Below are 14,077 nucleotides of genomic sequence, written 5' to 3' on the forward strand. Positions count from 1 at the left end.
ACTGCGCGTGCGTCCTCACACCAGAATCATCGTGCGCGAGTTTCCCTTTGTTCAGAAACGCCGCCACTGTTCCCGATGTCACGATAACTAAACATACTGGTTTCGCGAATAATAGAGTTTTAGCAGAGCGGTAACGAGCAAACGCAACGTTTTAGCGCTACCGATGCGTCCTCCACGCTGCGCATGCGCAGAACGTAAATCCAGGCGGAGCTCTTACATACGTAAGCTATTTTGCGCAATATGCATATATTGAACGCTAAAAGGGTTCCGTACATCACTGGCGTAGCCAGGGTTGGGGGTAGGGGGGTTTGTGTTTCAACCCCCCCCCCCCCCCCGAAAGTTTGGCGAAAGTTTGAAGCGACGTTATGGCATAACAACAGAAAAAATTGTTGAACAACCACTTTCCAGTAGCTAGCTCTCTCCTGCCCTTTCCCGCTCGCTAACTTTTTCGCGCCGTCACCAACGTCACGGAGAGCGCGCCAGGTTGAACATCATGGCAGAACTCGCTCGGGCGCGCCACGTCGCGGATGACAGCGGCATACGAAGGCACCAAAGACCTCTTGGGAGCAGTTTCGGCGCAGCAATGTGTTTTAGAGCACTTCCACCCATGAACTGGTGTCACCATCGGTGCGGCGAGGTACCAACAGGTATGCTCCTAAGTAAGCTTAGGGCGGAGAGCAATGACACTTCGCAGGAACTACGTTCACTATCCCGCAGAGATATGTCACTACTCTACTATGTGATCGATCAAGAACCACGGGAACAAATAACGCCTCCAGCAGGAGCGAGTTGGAAAACAGATGTGCAACGCCATTTCGTGCACACGCTTGAGCAGAAAGGCTGTAAACACATATGCATGCAGCGAAAATAGATTGCACCTGCATCTCACGCACAAAGGAGATCACGCACAAAACGGGAACGGGTGAGTGTTTTTAATAGGCAATATTAAACGCGGCTCTATTCTATCGTTAAAAAAAAAGGCAATGGTAAAGCGCGAAATTCTGCGGAACACAGTTTCACAGTTGCAATATTGCCTGCAAAAAATTAACGCAGTAATTTGAATGCATAGGTAGTTATCGATGGTTGAGTGTTTCTCTCGTTATTTCGCTAAAACCGATTCACAGCAGCGAACGTTACAGGCCGCAGGATTGCTTACACACTGTGGAGAGATGCGATAGGAAAACGTAACACTGCTGGTTTGAATCGCGAGCGGGTACGTTGTTCTCCACGAGCCGTTGAATAAACACACCCATGTCCACAGACACGATAATTTACGTCACCGTTTGCACCATTATGGTAACATTGAACGCACAAGTGTTTGGCGTTCGTCATTATAGGGATGCGCAATGTGCTGGAGTCATCCGTTAATGTAACTTTTCGTGAATGTCAGATTAAATCAATTGGGCTAGTTCGCTGGTTCCTCTAATTTTCATAGCGCGAAAGGAACACAACCACGAGCACAGGTGCTCACAGAAAAAATTGGCGAAGCTCGCACTAAGCCGCGCAAGGCTTGAAACAGCGAAACTAGACCATTCTGAAGACTCATCTGGTTGCTTCTAGGTTGTTTCTTGGCCTTAGCTAAGTGATGAGGGTTGTTTCTAGGTTACTTCTAGGTCGTTAATAGACTTTAGCTAGGTGATGCTAGGTTGTCTCTACGTTGATTCGCAGCGCAGAGAGGTTCGAGTTAAACCACAGTCCCAGACACGACACAGATGTCCAAACTCCAGAGAAAGAAACTCGCGCTGAAACCAAGCGTTCGCACCTCTCAGAGATCTACGAGCACGTCGTCGTTGGCGTAGGGCCTTCCATCGCTTCGGGGTCTTCTTGCAGCTGCCGTTGCCTTCCCGTTCCCTAGTATTCTCTCGTTGTGCGTATTCCGGGTCTTCGGATCACCGTCGTCGCTTCGCAGCCATTTGCTGTTGGGCTGACTGCTACCTTCTTTATTTTTAGTGGACCAGTGGTGAGTAGTGGCACATACCCGTTCATGATGACACTTTTTGCCGTCTTGCTTTTTAGTGGAGCAGTGGTGAGTAGCGGGATTTACCGAATTTCTGTGGCACATACCCGTATATGACGATGACAGTTTTTTTGGTTTGTCGCACGAGGAACGATTTGCTGAACAGCTTCGCTGTTCAAAATTCATCGACTTTTGCGATAGTGCTTAATGCGAATGTTGAGCGCAGCTTCGTGTTGGGGTAACGACAACTCTGTTTGAAGTTTTGGCTATCCGCAGTTGTAGCAATTCGTTACATATTGCCACAGAAACTTCCAGCGCTCGAGTGCTACGCACACCACTCGGTGCAATGCAGGCGTCGCGAACCAAGCGAAACGCCGACAGCCCCGTTAGGACAAGCGAAGCCAGCCGCAGTGCACGTTCCAGCCCTGCATACGCACGAGCTCCGACCGAGGGGCCAGCGCGCGTGACGGAGGAAGAAAGCGAGGTTAGAGACTCGTGCAGGCCCGTAGCCAGGGGGGGGGGGGCGCAGCCCCCCCCCCCCGAAATTTTGGTAAAGTAGATGTTTTTACCAAAAATAAATAATAAAAATAGGTGTTTTTCTCAAATATTCAAGGTTTTCAGCAAGTGGGCCACTGTAATATCGGTCACGGAATATTATCGGCTTATGAAGACAAACGGATAGGAAAACGACAAAAGTGCTTGCCTGGTTGATCAGTTCATAAATGTACTGTTTTACTGCATGACTCAAATCAAGCAGCTTTAACGTCGCTTAGTGCGAGGGCTATGCTTTTTCGCTGCCTTTTAAAATTTTCCATTCCCTTCGCACATAATCTGCAAACTGTGCTGATCTGCCCGTTTCATTTCTGATTTTCTGAAATTCTCGCCAGACTCATCGTCACTCGGCGTGCCTAACGCGATCCTCTTTCCATGTACAGATATAAACAAGATCTTCCTACGGGAAAGATCCGTCTCGTTCAACACGGCTTTTAAGCAAGTGTTTTGCTTTCCCGAATTTTCTGACACCAATATAGGCGCTGATAATTTTCTAATTTCCTGTCGGTTTGCACATTCAATGCGCTCTGCGTGTATAAAACTAAGCGCCGTAACCGAAGTGGTGTAGATCCACCAATAGCAACGTTCGGCAACCTACGACGTCCACAGACATGTACTTCCCGTGTATCTCATTTATTGATGTCGCCTAACATTAAGACAAAATAATTTAGGAAACGTCACGGCAGTATCGCAGCCTAATCACAAAAAAACAACATAAGGAGAGGTTCGTGTTCATAGGTCCCAGTCACGTGATGTGCAAGCGGTAATTTTTAAGCGCTAAAACGCGAGGACGGTCGGGTGAGTAAGCCGAAGAACGCGTGGCAAAGGCTCGGGAGGGTCGATCGTAGCAATAGAGCAGAAGCGTAGCCAGAAGTTTTCTTCGGAGGGGAAGGGGGGGGGGGTTCAACCTTCCTTTTCTTATGTTCGTGCGTACGTTTGTATGTGTGCGTGTATACATACACGTGCAAAATCAAAAATTTTCGGGGGGGGGGGGGCTTCAACCCCCCCACCCGCCCCCCACGCCCCTGCAATAGAGCCACTCTAAATACTACCGCATACCCATGAACAGCGTGCTCCCCCTATTACGTTCTTGATTAGTTCATCCCGCGGCGGCTGCATTTTCGATCGAAGCGAAAATGTTTGAGGCCCGTGTACTTAGATTTAGGTTCACGTTAAAGAACACCAGGTGGTCGAAATTTCCGGAGCCCTCCACTACGGCGTCTCTCATAATCATGGTTTCGGGACGTTAAACCCCAGATATTATTATTATATAGTTCATTGTACCGAAGTGTCGGCATGAACCTAAGACCAAACCGTTCAATTTGTTTCGCGATAGCACAGCTGAAAATCCGGCTCACCTGGTCCTTCTCGAACGTCTTGCCGGGCAGTGAGCTCTTGGACGGTTCAGTCGCTCAGTGGCACCCATCACATAGATCGCAAGAAGCGCAGACTCGCTGTGTAACCTGCGAGGGGCAAATGCCGTCGTGTCAGTCAACCGTCTTTACGCTCAAGGCAAGCCAAGACTCCGTTCTCACCACAACTGCACAGCAAAGTAAGAAACAAGAAGTGCTAAACAGAACGAAAGAAATGTATGTGCTCAAGAGCACACTTCCCCTTTTTCTCCTCCCTGCAATAGTAAAATAAAAACGAAACAATACTAAGGAATGCCCGAACAAAGCAAGTTTGACTGACTTAAACCAAGTTAATATAAAAAAACAGTGGTATTAAAGCACTCATATGTTGTTTTGTGAAAAACCCAATTGGAAAAATAAAATCAAAGCCCCTTTCTTAAAGAAAGTTGGTCGAGCGCGAAGCTTTCTCCCATGGAAATTGAATCAAAGTCAAAGTCCAAAGCCAACGAACACTCAACGAACCCGATGCGATGCATATGCGATGTGATTGCTTGTTTAGGGTTGTATTTTTTTGACGCCGAAGTTGAATAAAGACTACGTTAAGTTGGAGAGACTATTTCAGATCTAGTAGTCGTTTATTACACGCACACACTCGCACTTTCACGGACAACTCTACGCTTGCACAGTGCTGCACCGTGATCGTTGTGGTAGACGGTCTGGTGCTCTGCCATCGTAACCTGACACAGCCTGCTTGCAAACGTGAGGTCAATGCACGAACGATGCTGCATCGTGGGTCTCCGAGCGTCTTCGGTTTCAACGAGTAGCGATCTAGCATGACCTAGCATGATCTAGCATGAGTAGTGATCCAGCATGGTCTAGCTAAGGGCACCATCGCGTTCGCGCTTACGTTGGCGTGCGGCAGCCTCTTCTTCGGCCGCGCGCTGCAACCGCGGCCTACCCATGGTTACGGCCGGAAATAGCATTGCGTGACGCGCGTAATGCAATGCAGATATATGCAGTTCGTCGGGGTAGCGTGGCGTTGCAGTTTCCGTAGTTCTTATCGGTACAATTGCGAATGCAAACTGTAGTACGATACGTATGTCGTGCGCGGTTACTCTATTGTGTGCACAGATAGCATTGTGTAAGTTTGGTCTCCTGCGGTGCGTATTCGGCGCTCACGGACGAATCAGCGAGATATAGAAAGCTTCGCTTTAAAAAAAATTGCGCACATTTTCCATAATAAAGCCCCTAATAAAGGGACTTCCGTAATAAAGCAAGCCTCTCTCCATAGTGTATCTAGATAGGCGTTGCCTTGCGTTAAAGACCGTGCTGTTTGTTCCTCTTATCGCTGCAACAACACATCCGGGGGGATCGGGGCCTGTAGGCTACAGCGTGATCGCGCTCTAAGCAGCGCAATCTATAAACGCACGCGTAATCCTTGTGGCGCGACCTTATTTAACTCTCAGTCATGAACTTTCAATTAACTCTCATTAATTGATGAACTTAAATGAACTCTTAATTAGTCTTAATTTGGCGTGACCAGTCTTATCACAGAATCTTGGTATTCAGTAGTCTATTACTGTTCGCAACACTTAATTATTTTTAATTATAACTGTATAGACGTAATTAGTAATACACTTTAGCACGCTTTAGTAAAGGTATCGTCCGGTGTCCGTGTTCACCACCCTCTCCTCTCTCCTCATGGTTAGAATCACTGTATATGCTACCGCAGGTAGCACCTAGAGAAGCCATATACAGTAACGCTGTTCACGGTCACTATATCGACTGTCATGCTGTCTCGCAAAGTGACGCGGTGTTTTAACATGGCGCTTCTGCGTTCGTGGCGCTATGCGGGCTACCAACGGGGACGCGTCACTGCGACGCTGCTGCTGCATGCACTGGCTTTAAGTTGTGTCACACGAGCGCTGTGAGCGGCACTGCCTCGAGCCACAAAGGGAAATTACACGCACACACTCGCACTTTCACGGACAACTCTACGCTTGCACAGTGCTGCACCGTGATCGTTGTGGTAGACGGTCTGGTGCTCTGCCATCGTAACCTGACACAGCCTGCTTGCAAACGTGAGGTCAATGCACGAACGATGCTGCATCGTGGGTCTCCGAGCGTCTTCGGTTTCAACGAGTAGCGATCTAGCATGACCTAGCATGATCTAGCATGAGTAGTGATCCAGCATGGTCTAGCTAAGGGCACCATCGCGTTCGCGCTTACGTTGGCGTGCGGCAGCCTCTTCTTCGGCCGCGCGCTGCAACCGCGGCCTACCCATGGTTACGGCCGGAAATAGCATTGCGTGACGCGCGTAATGCAATGCAGATATATGCAGTTCGTCGGGGTAGCGTGGCGTTGCAGTTTCCGTAGTTCTTATCGGTACAATTGCGAATGCAAACTGTAGTACGATACGTATGTCGTGCGCGGTTACTCTATTGTGTGCACAGATAGCATTGTGTAAGTTTGGTCTCCTGCGGTGCGTATTCGGCGCTCACGGACGAATCAGCGAGATATAGAAAGCTTCGCTTTAAAAAAAATTGCGCACATTTTCCATAATAAAGCCCCTAATAAAGGGACTTCCGTAATAAAGCAAGCCTCTCTCCATAGTGTATCTAGATAGGCGTTGCCTTGCGTTAAAGACCGTGCTGTTTGTTCCTCTTATCGGTGCAACAACACATCCGGGGGGATCGGGGCCTGTAGGCTACAGCGTGATCGCGCTCTAAGCAGCGCAATCTATAAACGCACGCGTAATCCTTGTGGCGCGACCTTATTTAACTCTCAGTCATGAACTTTCAATTAACTCTCATTAATTGATGAACTTAAATGAACTCTTAATTAGTCTTAATTTGGCGTGACCAGTCTTATCACAGAATCTTGGTATTCAGTAGTCTATTACTGTTCGCAACACTTAATTATTTTTAATTATAACTGTATAGATGTAATTAGTAATACACTTTAGCACGCTTTAGTAAAGGTATCGTCCGGTGTCCGTGTTCACCACCCTCTCCTCTCTCCTCGTGGTTAGAATCGCTGTATATGCTACCGCAGGTAGCACCTAGAGAAGCCATATACAGTAACGCTGTTCACGGTCACTATATCGACTGTCATGCTGTCTCGCAAAGTGACGCGGTGTTTTAACATGGCGCTTCTGCGTTCGTGGCGCTATGCGGGCTACCAACGGGGACGCGTCACTGCGACGCTGCTGCTGCATGCACTGGCTTTAAGTTGTGTCACACGAGCGCTGTGAGCGGCACTGCCTCGAGCCACAAAGGGAAATCTGACAGACGCATGATATGGGAGATGGACGGCTCCGCGGGAACGCGTCCGGACGCACGTGTGACGCAACAGTCGTACCCTTTAGGCGGCGTCGCACCACAACTCTTTCAACTAAGGTTCCCATTGAGGAGCCAGCGTTTGCACTGGCACTGACAAAAATAGAGGAGGCGTTGCCTTGGGACTCTTTCACTCTCTTAGTTACTTGGTGCTTAACTTCTACGTGCTTTAATGAACTGCAGAAGTGTACACTCTAAGCCGCAAAGGTGCGAAATGGGAGTAAGTGCTGCGTTTCGTCCCCGCAACCGGTAGTTCGTCCCCGCAGGGATTAACTGCAGGACGAGGGTGCCGTGTGCAAAGTGAGGGAGGAACTGTTAGACCACAGGGAGCAACGTTTACTCCCATGGAACTTTCCGGCGCAGTGGCGACCTCGAACGAATGGTCAGCATGCGCGTATTCAAAGAGTCCGCTAAAGAAATGAACTGTTAACAGTTTATTTAAGTGTAAAAGGTCTTGTCAACTACGACAACTGCGGCAGAAGGAAAGTAATATCGTTCATATGGCATAATAATAAACAAATGTGAAAAAGCTTTCACACACACACACACACAAAAAAAATGTGCTCGCGCCCAAGCTGTATCAATGCGCGGCGTGGTGTTCTCGTCGTATGCAAGGCAAGCTATAGGACTCGGCGGTTTTGCGGTGTGTTGTGGATGTCTTCTCGTTTCGTGGTTGCGATTGCTGTCACTTGTGGTGCACTGAATCATCTTCGCGTTGTGGTAAACGTGATCTGCTACTGGAATCAAGTGCTACCCTATCGAAATGCTACGCGCTGACTGGGACATCGCCTGAGAGGTGAGTGTAAACAAGGCTGCCATCACTCCGCGTGATTTTACCTGTGTGCAGTTGATATGTAACGATCACCGCTTGTTTAACATTCACGTTCTGCGCGAACAAAACACGCATGATTGATGAGCTTGGGCGATACAGCGTCGCGAGTGCGCCCCGCCTGCTATAGAATTACAAGCATGATGGTTGGGCCATCGAAACATGGTAACCTCGGTGAAGGCTCAACATTAGCTGTAGCAAGTACAGCTGTTTGTTTTCAGTGCTGCCCAAATAAGCGTTGTTTATCAGAAATATTCGCGACTTTTTAAAAGAAAATTCACGTAAACTCCGCACAATATCTTCTATAGCGATGTAAACAAGTCATTTGGGAAGATTGGCTGTTAAAATAGTGTGTCTAGCTAAAGGCTTAGCACCGCTAACACGGGCAGTCGGCGACGGCATCGGCGATTTCGCTCGTTTGTAGCGATGCTAGGAATCATTTATTTTTATATCTCTCAAATGAAGAGCAAGCTTCATTGATAAATAAGTGGGCCCACTAGCGTGTCGCTGTGAAAGCGTGAAACGTTAAACACCGAGGACGGGTTTTTCGAACTTCATAACACATTCTGCACTGTTCCATTGCACTATATGACAGGTTTTGTGAAAGAGCAGTTTTCGTCTAATTTTTACGCACGCAGCATTTCTAACAGACGCCTTGTGACGTAACTGCAAGTGCACGAACAGTTCTGCCGGAAATATTAATGCTTCTGCAATTACTTTTTCAGGAAATCGATGAATGAGAGCGTTGCGCCTCCTGAGAAACGTCTTCAACATCTTGCTGCTATGAACGCGCTCTCAGCAGCTGTCGATGGTGCTGTTGCACTTCCTGACGTCGGCTGGACAGCATCCATTCGGATAAAACATTGCACTTTTCATTGTCTCTTCTATAATGCAGAGAAGCCATCCTATCTTCTGCATTCAACAAAGTTGTTCAATGTATGTGTACACACGATGCTGCAGAATTGACACGAGTCGTTGAATAAACTTGGTTGTTTCTTTAAACGTTTTCGTTTTTTTGTCATTAAACAGACATTTTCACTGAACGATATAACCAACCGTGTTCTGTACAGTGAGAAGCGAGCAAACTTGGCACGTCGACGGGAGCATACATGAGACCGTTTATATATACATACATTCATCAAGCGCCCAAATTCGCTCGAAACACGCGCGCAGAAAAGCCAATCCAACGCATTTTACAATTTCATGAACGTGATCACCGAATGGTTGCTTGCGAAACACTGAAGGCTGAAGTCTAATATAAGGAATCTTGCTACTTTGGCTAACATGGCAGAACGCGCAGCTTCCAGGCGGTGCCTGTACATATATAGCCCCGGTAATATTCACTCTGCTGCGTACTGGCATGTGGTATAGTGGTTAGCGTACGCGACTGCTGATTCAATGGTCACGAGTTCGAATCCTGTGTGTTTGTCGTGAATTTTCTGTAGTTTACTTCTGAATTTATTTCTGTATATTAATTGTGTATGTCGTCAAATGCGTGTATCAACCTCCAAATTCTCGTTAATTCAACCAGAAACTGTAATAAATTGATTTTTTTTTATCCAGAAGGAGCAACTGTTAGTCCCATCAGGGGTAACAGTTCGTCCCTACGCAGCTACTATGCAATAAATCAGTTACTCCCTAAAGGGGTAACTTTTACACCCCGACATTTCGTCCCTCAAAACAACTGAGGACTAACAGTTCGTCCCCTGGCAGTTACTCCCTAAAGGACGAATCGTTCATCCTTTAGGGAGTAATGGTTGTGGCAGTGCAGTTACCCCCCAAAAGGACGAACCACAGACCCTTTTTCGTCCTTTGCGGCTTAGAGTGTAGTATGCCGCTTTCTGATTTTTGCTACTGCAAGCGTTGTCGGCGACGGGCGACCGGACGATCACATTCCGCGACTGATGAGCCAGCGAATCATATCGCTTTCAAGGGCGCCGATGCCGATTAACCCGCATGCGCGCGCGCGTATGCTCGACCACGTGCGCACAGAGTGTTTTAGAGACCGCATCCGCACATCCCCCTGAAGCAAAACGCTAAAAAGCACCCAACTATATTCTTTTGGAGCAAGGCAACACCTATCTAAATGCACTGGGGAGCGAGGCAATATTGCTAGGGATATCGTGCATGCGAAGACCCTGACACTAATTTTTCACCGGGGCGCTCCGCCGACAAGCGGCCACCGCTCCTGAGCACTCCGAATTATTTTGTTGGCACCTGTACATACAACCCACACGTGGGCTCTGCTACTTGAACAAAGACAACATTGAACCAGACTCCACCAAACACAGAAAACAATGACGCCATCCCCACTGACATTTACAACACGCACCAAACGGCTCCTTTCCATAGAATACACCCCGTGGAACGTTGTCAGCGTTCTTCACGCGGAGCTCCCACTTTAAACGGGGCTCACCTTTGCTCATGTCGAATGTCCCTGCACAGCATCGCTGAAGCCGCAGCAAAAACTTCATGGAGGCCCACCGGTAAGCACGCCAAAACAGACCAACGTCTTGTTTGGGTTAGAGCGTACTAGAACCAGGGGGAATGAAAATTTTACTGAAGCAAGGTGTGAGTACGGGCTAGTTGGTATTCCATTTCAAATTGCGGTTACAGCGCAGGGGAAGACACGAGACAGGGACCGACGAAGTCAGCGCTTGTCTTCGTCGGTCCCTGTCTCGTGTCTTCCCCTGCGCTGTAACCGCAATTTGAAATGAAAATTTTAAACTGTGCAAGGAAAACAGGACGAAAACGGGAACACAGACGCAAAGATGAAGCTTCGTGTGCGCGTTTATGTTCTTGTTTTCGTCCAATCTTCTTTGCGCGGTTTAAAATTTCTGCTGAATCTATCAACCGACAAGCCGAGCTACATGCCTTGCTTCAGGGGGTGTGCTCGCAACGCCCGCACCACCAACGTATCGAAAGTGAAGCCAAAAGAGGGCAAATCCACTTGCGGCGCTGCGATCTGTAGCCTGCTAAAGTCACTGGAACGGGAAAAGTACCGCGACCGTCCTGCCCGCCGCCATATTTGGTCCAGCACGGCCGAAGCTGCGGCGGCGCGGTGTTGATTTCACGCGGAGTAACGCATGCTTTACGCATTGCGTGCGCTTTTTCAGCCCCGAATGAAGCATGCCGTTGTTCTCTAAGTGATTAGGAAAGAAAGAGCCGCAGTTTTCACTTGCCTACACGCGCACGTACGCGTACTAACGCGATAAAGAAATGCGAACTGCGCGGCGTTTACGCGCTCGGCTGTCGGTCGTTATTAAATGCAAAGCATTTCTTAGCGAACTTCTGCGAGTTTGAACGTAGTATCTATCTATCTATCTATCTATCTATCTATCTATCTATCTATCTATCTATCTATCTATCTATCTATCTATCTATCTATCTATCTATCTATCTATCTATCTATCTATCCGCCCACGACATATATGTGCTCTCCTGGGCGTTTCGTTAATCGTTAATGGGATGTATACCAAATTTGGTATGGCGTAACATGACTGTATGACGAAGATAAACTACAGGTGGTAATATGAAAATAATGAGATGTACGCCATGATTTACATGCCACGCTCATGGTGCACTCGCGGCCGCTTCGCTATCTTGATACACAACAAAATTGATATGGCGTGACAAGAGTGTATGACGAACATAAGTTACTGGTCATAACGTGCAAATCATGGCAGGCATACCTTGTAAAACATGATTTACATGACATGGTCTCGGGGCGCTCGCGGTCGTTAGTGAAATGCATATATACCAACATTGATATGACGAGATATTTCTGTTTGATAAATGTTAGTGACACGTGGTAACATGAAAATCATGACTTGCATGTCATGGACAGCATCACTTACTTGCCACGCTCATGGTGCGCTCGCGGCCGGTTCGGTAGATTCATATACACGAAAATTGGTATAGCGCGAGGTGACTGTATGACGAGCATGAATGACAGGTGGTAAGTGAGAATCAAGACATGCATGACATGTACGGCATGGTTTACTATAGTACACTGTCTTCGTGCGCTTCCGGCCGTTTTGTTAACTGGATGTATACCAAATTTGGTATAGCATGACATGGGTGCGTGACGAACATAAATTACATGTCATGCGTTTTATATACCAGATTCTACATGCATGCGTGCATGACAAACATGCGATATATAGTGAACTAGATGTCATACGCAGCTCTTTTCTGGCTGCTTCACATTGGATTGATTTCCACAATGCGTGGGATCTGCCGGATTGACACAAAAGGCACAACTATACAGTCACGTCACACGCTAGCATGCATATCAAGCCAGCGAACCGGCCGCGGGTGCACCATGAGCATGGCATGTAAATCATGCCTTACATGACATGCGTGTGATTATTTTCATGTTACCACCTGGTATTTATGTTCGTCATAGTCACGTCACGCGATACCGATTTTGGTGCATATCAAGCCAGCGAACCGGCCGCGAGTGCACCACGGACTTGGCATGTAAATCATGGCTCACATGACATGCATGCCATTATTTCATGTTACCACCTGGTATTTATATTCGTCATACAGTCATGTCACGCAATACTGATTTTGGTGCATAAAAGCCAGCGAACCGGCCGCGAGTGCACCATAAGCATGGCATGTAAATGGTGCCTTACATGACATGCGTGCCATTATTTTCATGGCACACACTACTTTTTTATGTTCGTCATACAGTCACGTCACACAATACCAATCTGTAGCAGTCAATTTTCATGGCGCTCTGATCGTTATATGTGAACCCAAAGGCGTCAGTTTTACGCCAAACATAATTAAGAGCTTCCCGGCAATACTATTGTGCATGAACCTTCTGCGGCAACCACGCGAAACAAGCTGCACTGGTGCAGCGGAGACGCAAACATTCCCCGAAACAACATTTGCGAATTTTAAATGAAACGCTTGAGTGACGCGCCGCACGAAGACTCCATCGGCTCCATCTTCTTCGAATGATTGCTACCAGAAGATTTGCTTCAATCCTCAAGAATTTTACACCATTCGACAGATCTCGTCGAGGGGATTCTACTGAGCTCATTTTGGACCCGGTAGGTCCATTTTTCGCCATTTTTTGAGACTTTGATTGGGCCGGGCGCCGGCCCGCGCCGACGGACGGCATCATGCCGGAGGTGGAGATGGTTGAAGGGGAAGCTATTTCCCAGGAAGAAGCTAACGCGCCTGGGTGGCAGACCGCTTTAAGCAAGAATAAGCGTTCTCCCCGGCAGCAAGAGGGTGCTTCTACTCAAAGTGTCGGAACGGCTGGCCGCTGCACGGCCACCGCGCAAGGCGTCGTTCGGCGTCTTGCAGCCGCATCGAGGCTTCCCCGCTTGCCGCGGAGCCATATTCGGGTCATTGTCCGACCGAAGGGAGGCCTGGATCTCAAGAAGGTTAGCCTGATTCGTCTGGCCCAAGCTCTGGCGACGGCGGCAAACCTATCCCCGGAGGACACAAAGGAGGATATCGTATGCCCAAACTTAACTCAGAATATTCTTGTGGTCTCTACTCCAGAGTCAAAGAATGCGGGCGCCTATGCGGCGCTGTGTCTCATCAGGCTTGGCTCGACTGACTATCAAGTTTCTGCCTACACGGCAGCCTCCGACGATACCTACAAAGGTATCATCCGAGGCGTCGACGTGGACATCGATGCGCAGCAGTTGGCGGCCATGATCGTCAACCAGCGCAACCCTAAAGCCATGGAGGTGCATCGCATCAAGGATACGACTACGGTCGTCATTCTCTTCAGTGGCCTAAAGGTACCTAACTACGTTATGTGCGGCACGAGCATGCTAAGGTGTACTTTGTACAAGAGACAGACTGACGTTTGTTATGGGTGTGGAGCTCTCGGCCATCGTGCTGATGTTTGCCCCACTCCGACGAAGAAAGTGTGCCGTGGGTGTGCTGTCAACGACCCTGCGGAAGATCACCAATGCCAGCCGAAATGTGCCTTGTGCGGAGGAGCACATCTAACGGCCGACAAGTCCTGCAGGCATCGTTTCCAAGTACCCTTCGTGGTGCGGCAAAGAAGACGGCG

The 14,077-nt window shown here is 48.2% G+C and overlaps 1 protein-coding gene across 1 annotated transcript in view; it reads left to right on the top strand.

Annotated features, from left to right (window-relative positions):
• Window positions 1–822: 822 nt before the first annotated feature.
• Window positions 823–14,077, top strand: part of LOC119390909 (glycoprotein 3-alpha-L-fucosyltransferase A) — a 29,750-nt gene continuing 16,495 nt past the window's right edge. Inside the window, exon 1 of the mRNA XM_037658615.2 lies at window positions 823–922. The gene's annotated coding sequence lies outside the window, so the exon portion shown is untranslated. The remainder of the gene's footprint in view (window positions 923–14,077) is intronic.

Source organism: Rhipicephalus sanguineus, chromosome 4 (genome assembly GCF_013339695.2).
Source record: "Rhipicephalus sanguineus isolate Rsan-2018 chromosome 4, BIME_Rsan_1.4, whole genome shotgun sequence".
Classification (NCBI taxonomy): Eukaryota; Metazoa; Arthropoda; class Arachnida; order Ixodida; family Ixodidae; genus Rhipicephalus; species Rhipicephalus sanguineus.